This window comes from Oncorhynchus masou, chromosome 1 (genome assembly GCF_036934945.1).
Source record: "Oncorhynchus masou masou isolate Uvic2021 chromosome 1, UVic_Omas_1.1, whole genome shotgun sequence".
Classification (NCBI taxonomy): domain Eukaryota; kingdom Metazoa; phylum Chordata; class Actinopteri; order Salmoniformes; family Salmonidae; genus Oncorhynchus; species Oncorhynchus masou.
Window position 1 is genome coordinate 4,731,302 of NC_088212.1, and position 11,811 is coordinate 4,743,112.

The window sequence follows — 11,811 nt, forward strand, 5'->3', positions numbered from 1 at the left end:
CCTTCTCTTACCCATTTCCCCCAAATGATTGACTGCTTCCCCACTCCAATAGCAGGATTCTACCACTCAGAAGCATATCTTGGTCTATGTAGAGACTCTTTGATCATTTTATGTAATTGACATTCACTCTGCCCTAGAATGGCCAAGAATTGGATTGATGTCCCTCATTTCTGTATCATTGGCTCTCTTTTTTGGGATAGAATATATAACGTCCTAAAGCAATTGTTAAACCACTTTCCAACCCGCCTCACCTCAACATCCTCTCCTCCAGTTCTGGGTCATTCTTGATAGCTGGAAAGTCACAGCAGGTTAGCCTAGTGTTTCGAGTGGTGGACTTGTAACCGAAAGGTTGCAAGATCAAATCCCCCGAGGTAAAAATCTGTCGGTAAACCACTGTTCCTAGGCCGTCATTGAAGATAAGAAAATATTTTCAACTGATTTACCTACTTAAATAAAGCCAAAATAAAAGGTCACGTTAGTGGCTGTCTAGTGGCTGTCTTAACCCCCTTTCTTATGGGGAAAGGATTTTCTGCGTACTGATGCGTGGTCTTTTTCCTTTTGCTCGGTCAAGCAAGTTCGTGTTTTCAACAGTTAAAGGACCTGCAGCGTGGTCAAGCAAGTTCGTGTTTTCAACAGTTAAAGGACCTGCAGCGTGGTCAAGCAAGTTCGTGTTTTCAACAGTTATAGGACCTGCAGCGTGGTCAAGCAAGTTCGTGTTTTCAACAGTTAAAGGACCTGCAGCGAGGTCAAGCAATTTTGTGTTATCAACAGTTATAGGACCTGCAGCACGTGTAACGGATTGAAACGGATAGCTTAGTTAGCGGGCTAAATTGTGTTTCAATCGGTGACGTCACTTGCCCTGAGACCTTGAAGTAGTAGTTCCCCCTTTGCTCTGCAAGGGCCGCGGCTTTTGTGGAGCGATGGGTAACGATGCTTCGTGGGTGACTGTTGTTGATGTGTGCAGAGGGTCCCTGGTTCGCGCCCGGATATGGGCGAGGGGACGGTCTAAAGTTATACTGTTACACACTTATAGGACCTGCAGCGCAGTCAAGCAAGTTCGTGTTTTCAACAGTTTACTAAACAACTGGTGATTTAGAACCACAGAGTTACTGCAAGTCAGAACAAAGACAACAGGCGCCCCGGTCTCTGCTATTCCAGCACCATTTACACTTAAAACATCATCAAATCAACAAGGTTATATATGCTTAGTTTAATACACTGAAAACAAACTTAAAGATGCCCAAAAACTATTTAGTCCAATCAATGTTACTAAATATCATGTGGCTGTCCATGGCACTGATTTCTGTGTGTGAGCATGTAAATAAAACTTTTTTTTTTTTTTTTTTTACTTTCCCTAGTTGAAGACTAGTTGAATGTCAATGCCATCCTCCTCTCTTTCATGTTGGAAAAACGGTCTATCACTCTGTGTACTGTCGTACACTTTTAGTCTTTGTTGTCATAGCCTACCTAGCTAAAATGCTAACTAGCCTAGCTTCCTCACATGGGCAACAATGACGCAGCTAAATTAGCTAGCTAGTTAACCTGAGTCTACTAGGCTACGTATTGAACTTCAATCATCTCAGGCCAGTGGCACAATATATTCATTTATGGTTAGATCAGAATCGCCATCATTATCATTGGCCTGTACAGAGAATTAAGTCAAAACTACAAGTCCAAATCCCAATCTCCATCCATGGCTTAGTAAAAGGCCAATTTAGCAAGCTAGCAGGACATCAACACGAGCAGACCAAAAACGGACACGTTTTTCTGAAAACATTTTGCTGCACCAGGACAAGCCACAGTTGACCTCAGCTCAACGCTCAACAATTATTTTATAATACAATTATAATATTATAAAGGGAGGCCAAATGCTTGCTGTCGTCAATCCATCAAATGTTACAGTGGCAACATGTTATACTCTTTAGGTCCAGGCAGAATCAGAGACTTAGGCTACACATACTGACACAGAGGGGTGCTGTTTCCCTCACTCTGATGATTTCTCTGGTGAGATTCAGCCATTTGCCAATTGATGGACAATTATGAAAACACAGAGAGAGAGAGAGACAAAAGATAAATATTTTATCATTTGAAAAAAAACTTTTATTGGTCAAATATTTGGCGAAGCCTGCATCCCTTGACATCCATTAATACACGCTACTGCTAACTGGGGATAGCTAGCTAACGCAATGTCACAAAGCATTATCTAACTGGGGATAGCTAGCTAACGCGATGTCACAAAGCATTATCTAACTGGGGATAGCTAGCTAACGCAATGTCACAAAGCATTATCTAACTGGGGATAGCAAGCTAACGCAATGTCACAAAGCATTATCTAACTGGGGATAGCAAGCTAACACAATGTCACAAAGCATTATCTAACTGGGGATAACTAGCTAACACAATGTCACAAAGCATTATCTAACTGGGGATAGCTAACTAACATAATGTCACAAAGCATGATGCTCTGGCCAGTTAACTTTCATTCTAAAATAACTTCATATTTCTGAGTCAGTCAGAAATTAGACATGGGAGCGAACTAGCTAGCAAGCTACTGAATCAGCTAGCTGCTTATCAAAAAGGTAGATAACTCGTTAATTTGACCCCCACCCCCCAAAAAAATTTGACCCCCGCCCCAACTATTTATCAATGACACCAGAACATTTATACATTTACCACACATAAGATCATTGAATACATAATTTATGATTTATATAATATCTATAGATTTATTTTTAAATACAAATATTTGTACCTATTTTTACCGCTGCCCTGAAATCTGATTGGCCACCCTTTGTGCCCCCCCCCCCCGCCCCATTCTCATTGGATTAGAGCCCTGTCAATCTGGCTCAGGTTGAGGAGAAAAGGGTTGTGTAAAATATTGGGGAGAACAAACAGTAGATGGGATCCTGGGGTCCTCCCCAGGCATTTTTTTTGGGGGGGGGGACTTTTTAAAATCTAATTTCCTGCAATTGTACACAGTTTGACATGACTTCTTATTTTGAGGGGTATAAGTGGAAGGCAGAGGTGGCTGGTGGGAGGAGCTATAGGAGGATGGGCTCATTGTAAAGACTGGAATGGAACATATTCAACACATGGAACATATGGAAATCACATGTTTTATTCCATTCCATTTATTCCATTCCAACCATTACAATGAGCCCATAATTTCAGATTGTGACCTACAAGAGAATATCACTGTACCATCTAAACCGCTGTGAAAAATACATATATTTTTTTTAGCTGTAAGAAGCTGGTGTACAAATCCGCCCCCCCCCCCCCCCCCCCAAAATTAAAAAAAAAAAATTAAGCATAGAAATAGTGCACATAGAGCAGATCTACCGCTTCTTAGAACTTTGCTTTGGTACAGATTTCAGGTCTCCCAAAGAGTTTCATATTGCAGTTTTAATGAAGTTAAGTTAATGGAGACGAGTTGTATTATAATGATGCACACATACATATTTATTTATAATAAGAAGACACAAAAGATGAAAACCGAGTTTCATTATAGTTTGAGTTCGCCTACTCCACGCCCAGTCCACATTTTAGTTTTTATGATATATAATAATTGTGTGAACATACCATGGACAAAGACTGACACTTGTCGTTGAACGTTGATCCTAACGCCTGAGTCTGTCTCCCGACTGTATTCTGTCAGTATCTACTACCTAGTCTGTCTCCCGACCGTATTCTGTCAGTATCTACTACCTAGTCTGTCTCCCGACCGTATTCTGTCAGTATCTACTACCTAGTCTGTCTCCCGACTGTATTCTGTCAGTATCTACTACCTAGTCTGTCTCCCGACTGTATTCTGTCAGTATCTACTACCTAGTCTGTCTCCTGACTGTATTCTGTCAGTATCTACTACCTAGTCTGTCTCCCGACTGTATTCTGTCAGTATCTACTACCTAGTCTGTCTCCCGACTGTATTCTGTCAGTATCTACTACCTAGTCTGTCTCCCGACTGTATTCTGTCAGTATCTACTACCTAGTCTGTCTCCCGACCGTATTCTGTCAGTATCTACTACCTAGTCTGTCTCCTGACCGTATTCTGTCAGTATCTACTACCTAGTCTGTGTCCTGACCGTATTCTGTCAGTATCTACTGCCTAGTCTGTCTCCTGACCGTATTCTGTCAGTATCTACTACCTAGTCTGTGTCCTTAGCCTGCCTGTGGTGCCGGGTCAGCGCCAGCTGCGTTTTTATCTTGCTGAACTCGATGGAGCAGCCACCCCCCTCCCCCCCAAAATGTTCTTCTTAAATCTGAGCCAAATTGACAGAGCGCTGATCCATTGAGAATGGGGGCACACCTAGGGAACCGCCCTCGTGCCCGCGAGTTTTTAAATAAATGCTCATATTACATAGTATTGAGTTACTGCTTTCAATATGTCAACAAACATATAGAAATGTACAAAAAGAGTTAGTGACAATATGTATTTCTTCTCCCCTCCTCCTCTTTTCTCCTCCTGTCTTTTCCTCCCCTCCCCTCTCTTCTTTCTCCTCCATAGTAAACGGTTACTACAGTGGAAGTGGGTCAGCATCACTTCTCTCCTAATCTGTCATTTGCGTAGTAGCTCTTAATTGCGCTTTAATCTTAACACTACAGCTAAAGTGGTGAGTGGAAGGGTGTGTGTGTGTGTGTGTGTGTGTGTGTGTGTGTGTGTGTGTGTGTGTGTGTAAACCAGTTCTTGCCCAGTGGGCTGTGTGTGTGTGTGTGTAAAAAGTGACGCCAGCCAGAGAACAGGGCTGAGAAAAAGGCAGCAGCTTGCGGGGAAGAGAGAGATCAGGCCTGAGAGAGCAAGAGAGATCGGGCCTGGGAGAGAGAGTGAGAGAGAGATTGGGCCTGAGAGAGCAAGAGAGATCGGGCCTGGGAGAGAGAGTGAGAGAGAGATTGGGCCTGGGAGAGAGGGTGAGAGAGATTGGGCCTGGGAGAGAGAGAAAGAAACCTGGTATAGAGGAGACAGACCCACTGGTTGCCCTCTAGGTTACAGAGAGCTGGTAATCCCATCCACCAAACTACCAGGTGTGAAACAGGGAAGGGACTCAGGGGGTATGCTAATTTGGTATAGAGCAGACCTAACTCACTCCATTAAATTAATCAAAACAGGAACATTCTACATTTGGCTAGAAATTCAAAAGGAAATGATCTCAACAGAGAAAAATGTCCTCCTGTGTTCTACCTATATCCACCACTAGAATCCCCATATTTTAATGAAGACAGCTTCTCCATCCTGGAGGGGGAAATCAATCATTTCCAGGCCCAGGGACATGTACTAGTCTGTGGCGACCTAAATGTCAGAACCGGACAAGAACCTGACACCCTCAGCACACAGGGGGACAAACACCTGCCTGGAGGTGACAGCATTCCCTCCCCCGTATGCCCCCCTAGGCACAACTATGACAACATAACCAACAAAAACGGGTCACAACTCCTGCAGCTCTGTCGCACGCTGGGTATGTACAAAGTCAATGGTAGGCCTCAAGGGGACTCCTATGGTAGGTACACCTATAGCTCTGTTACATCCTGGGTATGTACATAGTCAATGGTAGGCCTCAAGGGGACTCCTATGGTAGGTACACCTATAGCTCATCTCTTGGCAGTAGTACTGTAGACTACTTTATCACTGACCTCAACCCAGAGTCTCTCAGAGCGTTCACAGTCAGCCCACTGACACCCCTATCAGACCACAGCAAAATCACAGTCTACTTAAACAGAGCAATACTCAATCATGAGGCATCAAAGCCAAATGAACTGAGTAACATTAAGAAATGCTATAGATGGAAGGAATGCAGTTTGGAAACCTACCAAAAAACAATTAGGCAACAACAAATTCAATCCCCTTTAGACAATTTCCTGGGTAAAACGTTCCACTGTAATAGTGAAGGTGTAAACTTGGCAGTAGAAAATCTTAACAGTATATTTGACCTCTCAGCTTCCCTATCAAATCTAAAAATCTCAAATAGAAAACCAAAGAAAATTAACAACAATGACAAATGGTTTGATGAAGAATGCAAAAATCTAAGAAAGAAATTGAGAAACCTGTCCAACCAAAAACATAGTGACCCGGAAAACCTGAGTCTACGCCTTCACTATGGTGAATCACTAAACAATACAGAAATACACTACGGAAAAAGAAGGAACAGCATGTCAGAAATCAGCTCAATGTAATTGAAGAATCCATAGACTCTAAACCACTTCTGGGAAAATTGGAAAACACTAAACAAACAACAACACGAAGAATTATCTATCCAAAATGGAGATGTATGGGTAAACCATTTCTCCAATCTTTTTGGCTCTATAACAAAGAATAAAGAGCAAAAACATATACATGATCAAATACAGATCTTAGAATCAACTATTAAAGACTACCAGAACCCACTGGATTCTCCAATTACATTGAATGAGTTACAGGACAAAATACAAACCCTGCAACCCAAAAAGGCCTGTGGTGTTGATAGTATCCTCAATGAAATTATAAAATATACAGACCACAAATTCCAATTGGCTATACTTATATACTTAAGCTCTTTAAAATCATCCTTAGTTCTGGCACCTTCCCCAATATTTGGAACCAAGGATTAATCACCCCAGTCCACAAAAGTGGAGACAACTTTGACCCCAATAACTACCTGTCACGCCCTGACCGTAGAGAACCTTTTATTCTCTATTTTTGTTTGGTCTCGGGTGGGAAAGTCTTTCTCTCTGGTTCTTTGTTTTTGGCCGGGTATGAGTCTCAATCAGGGACAGCTGTCTATCTTTGTCTCTGATTGGGAATCATACTTAGGCAGCCTTTTTTCCTTTTCTCATTTGTGGGTTGTTGTCTTTGTTAGTGGCATGAAAGAAAACGATTCCCAAACCTTCCATAACAAAGCCATCACCTACGTGAAGGAAACGATTCCCAAACCTTCCATAACAAAGCCATCACTGTTATGGAAGGTTTGGGAATCGTTTCCTTTCAGGTGGTTGTAGAATTTGAGAAGGGTCCCCTAAGCAAGCTGGTCCTGGGGCTCTGTTCACAAACACAAACACACCCCACAGAGCCCCAGGACAGTGACACAATTAGACCCAACCAAATCATGAGAAAACAAAAAGATAATTACTTGACACATTGGAAAGAATTAACAAAAAAAACAGAGCAAACTAGAATGCTATTTGACCCTACACATGGAGTACACAGCGGCAGAATACCTGAACACTGTGACTGACCCAAACTTAAGGAAAGCTTTGACTATGTACAGAATTAGTGAGCATAGCCTTGCAATTGAGAAAGGCCGCCGTAGGCAGACATGGCTCTCAAGAGAAGACAGGCTATGTGCTCACTGCCCACAAAATGAGGTGGAAACTGAGCTGCACCTCCTAACCTCCTGCCCAATGTATGACCATATTAGAGAGACATATTTCCCTCAGATTACACAGATCCACAAGGAATTAGAAAACAAATCCAATTTTGAAAAACTCCCATATCTACTGGGTGAAATACCACAGTGTGTCATCACAGCAGCAAGATGTGTGACCTGTTGCCACAAGAAAAGGTCAACCAGTGAAGAACAAACACCATTGTAAATACAACCCATATTTATGCTTATTTATTTTCCCTTTTGTACTTTAACCATTTGTACATCGTTACAACACTGTATATATACGTAATATGACATTTGTAATGTCTTTGTTTTGAAACTTCTGTGACTGTAATGTTTACTAATCATTTTTATTGTTTATTTCACTTTTGTATATTATCTAATCCACTTGTTTTCGCAATGTTAACACGTTTACCATGAAGCCCCTTGAATTGAATTGATAGGATCAGGACTGAGAGAGAGATCGGATCAGGACTGAGAGAGAGAGGATCAGGACTGAGAGAGAGAGGATCAGGACTGAGAGAGAGATAGGATCAGGACTGAGAGAGATAGGATCAGGACTGAGAGAGAGATAGGATCAGGACTGAGAGAGAGAGAGGATCAGGACTGAGAGAGAGATAGGATCAGGACTGAGAGAGAGAGAGGATCAGGACTGAGAGAGAGAGGATCAGGACTGAGAGAGAGAGGATCAGGACTGAGAGAGAGATAGGATCAGGACTGAGAGAGAGAGAGGATCAGGACTGAGAGAGAGATAGGATCAGGACTGAGAGAGAGATAGGATCAGGACTGAGAGAGAGATAGGATCAGGACTGAGAGAGAGATAGGATCAGGACTGAGAGAGATAGGATCAGGACTGAGAGAGAGAGGATCAGGACTGAGAGAGAGAGGATCAGGACTGAGAGAGAGATAGGATCAGGACTGAGAGAGATAGGATCAGGACTGAGAGAGAGATAGGATCAGGACTGAGAGAGAGAGAGGATCAGGACTGAGAGAGAGATAGGATCAGGACTGAGAGAGAGAGGATCAGGACTGAGAGAGATAGGATCAGGACTGAGAGAGAGATAGGATCAGGACTGAGAGAGATAGGATCAGGACTGAGAGAGAGATAGGATCATGCCAGAGAGAAAGAAGGAGAGGGGATGGGAGCGTTATTGTGTCAGTCAGCCAACCAGCCAGTCAGTGTGACTGGTGACAGCGCTGTGTGACAGTGTGACATTGCGCTGTCTCTGTAGAAAGAATTGCTGCCGATGTGACTTTATGATTGATGGGGTCTCTGGCAGTTCCACACTTGTTGTCCTGACAACAACATCGCCTTCTTCCAGACAAAGAGATCCCTGGTTAGAGAATGTTGGGAAGGGTTCGAGAGATTTTTGGGAAGGGTGAGGGAGAGTTTTGGGAAGGGTTAGGGAGAGGTTTGGGAAGGGTTCGGGAGAGGTTTGGGAAGCGTTAGAGAGAGGTTTGGGAAGCGTTAGGTTTAGGGAGAGGTTTGGGAAGCGTTAGGGTTAGGGAGAGGTTTGGGAAGCATTAGGGAGAGTTTGATAAGCGTTAGGGAGAGGTTTGGGAAGCATGGTGAGAGGTTTGGGAAGCATTAGGGTTAGGGAGAGGTTTGGGAAGCATTAGGGAAAGGTTTGGGAAGCGTTAGGGTTAAAAACATAAATACATTGTGGTTTCATCCTTCACTCCATGAAATGATGACCTCTTCCTAAATATCTGATCACGTGATTCATTATGTGTTGTAGGTTTGGTAGAGAAAAGCTCAACTCACCCCACTCTCCATTTTCCTTATCATTGATACACTCCTGTAATGTACACGGATAAAAACACACAGCAAAAACCACCGCTGGATCTGCTCTACATGAAACTACTATCAAATAAAAACCACCGCTGGATCTGCTCTACATGAAACTACTATCAAATAAAAACCACCGCTGGATCTGCTCTACATGAAACTACTATCAAATAAAAACCACCGCTGGATCTGCTCTACATGAAACTACTATCAAATAAAAACCACCGCTGGATCTGCTCTACATGAAACTACTATCAAATAAAAACCACCGCTGGATCTGCTCTACATGAAACTACTATCAAATAAAAACCACCGCTGGATCTGCTCTACATGAAACTACTATCAAATAAAAACCACCGCTGGATCTGCTCTACATGAAACTACTATCAAATAAAAACCACCGCTGGATCTGCTCTACATGAAACTACTATCAAATAAAAACCACCGCTGGATCTGCTCTACATGAAACTACTATCAAATAAAAATAACCAAAACAATTGCTGGTAAACAAATATACTACATACTGCCCTCGGACTAAATGTAAACATAAACTTTAAAGTCATGATTGATTCATTCACCTGCGTCCCAATACTCCGCAATGAGAGAAATGAAGACTAGAATGTGAGTCGATCTATTGGTGCTCATTTACTAATGGTCCTGGCCCTGTTCCGGCCTACTGTCGGGCCGGGTGTTTAAATCATGATGGTGCCCCAAGCCTGACTTGCTGCTGTACTGCAGTGGTGTGTGTGTGTAGGTGGGTGGATGGGTGGAGAGTGTTAGTGAGGCGCGTGGCATCGTAGTCATGGAGATATATCAGACCCACATAAAAAGCCTCCCTGCACTTTTAATATCAGGACTTTACTGCAATATTAAACAACCTGCAGACAGAGGGAGGGAGAGAGAGAGAGAGGGGGGGAGAGAGAGAGGGTAAAGGGAGGAGGTAGAGAGAGAGAGAGAGAGATAGAGAGAGGGTAGAGAGAGAGAGGGGGGTAGAGAGAGAAGGGGTAGAGAGAGAGTGGGTGGAGAGAGAGAGAGGGGTAGAGAGAGAGTGGGTAGAGAGAGAGAGGGGGTAGAGAGAGAGAGTGGGTAGAATTAGAAGGGGTAGAGAGAGAGAGAAAAGGGGTAGAGAGAGAGTGGGTAGAGAGAGAGGGGGGTAGAGAGAGAGAGAGAGGGGTAGAGAGAGGGGGGTAGAGAGAGAGGGGGGTAGAGAGAGAGAAGGGGTAGAGAGAGAGTGGGTAGAGAGAGAGGGGGGTAGAGAGAGAGTGGGTAGAGAGAGGGGGTAGAGAGAGAGAGAGTGGGTAGAGAGAGAGAGTGGGTAGAGAGAGAGAAGGGGTAGAGAGAGAGTGGGTAGAGAGAGAGAGGGGGTAGAGAGAGAGTGTGTGGGTAGAGAGAGAAGGGGTAGAGAGAGAGAGAAGGGGTAGAGAGAGAGTGGGTAGAGGGAGAGAGGGGGGGTAGAGAGAGAGGGGGTAGAGAGAGTGGGTAGAGAGAGAGAGGGGGGGTAGAGAGAGAGTGGGTAGAGAGAGAGAGGGGGGTAGAGAGAGAGAGAAGGGGTAGAGAGAGAGTGGGTAGAGAGAGGGGGGGTAGAGAGAGAGAGAAGGGGTAGAGAGAGAGGGGGGTAGAGAGAGAGAGAAGGGGTAGAGAGAGAGAGGGGGGGTAGAGAGAGAGTGGGTGGAGAGAGAGGGAGGGGGAGAGAGACTGAAAAATAAAGCTGCTTTATGGGCCTGATAGAGTGTGTTCCTATCAGGGGCCATGCTGCATTAATCTAGTAGTCGCTCGTATTCTCTGTGTTACCATGAACCAGCAGCTGGGAACCCATGTGGAGGCAGTGTATTCTACATGGAACCAGTCATGATGTGGTAAAATATCAGAAAACAGCGTCAGCTACCCCCCCCTACTTTCTTCAATTTCCCGCCTGAAGACATACCCAAATCTAACTGCCTGTAGCTCAGGTCCAGGACCAAGGATATACATATTCTTGGTTTCATTTGAAAGAAAACACTCTGAAGTTTGTGTAAATGTGAATTGTGTTGTATTCTCCTACATTCAATAGATCTGGTTTAGATAATAAAATGAAAAGAACATCATTTTTTTTCATTTTTATGTTGTATCATCATCTTTAAAATGAACAAGACAAAACAAACATTCAGATAGGATGATGGGGACAATTTCAGTGAAAAACATAAGAGGGCACCAGTACTTGTGCAAAGTTTCACAATGATAACATCCAAAATGAGTGTGCTACATGACATTTATCATGAGGTCACCCAGGTGTCCCACAGAAGTAGCCCAAATGTACCCAAGAACAACAGGAGGGTGGATTATAAAACCTAGTACAATAGGAGGGTGGATTATAAAACCTAGGACAACAAGAGGGTGGAATGTTGAACCTAGAACAGGAGGTTTGAATTTAGAAACTAGGACAACAGGAGTTTAAAATGTTGAACATAGATCAACCGGAGGGTGGATTATTAAACCTAGAACAAAAGGAGGGTGGAATGTAGAGCCTAGGACAACAGGAGGGTGGAAATGTCACGCCCTGACCTTAGAGATCCTTTTATTTCTCTATTTGGTTAGGTCAGGATGTGACTAGGGTGGGCATTCTAGTTTTTAATTTCTATGTTGGCCTAGTACGGTTCCCAATCAGAGGCAGCTGTCTATCATTGTCTC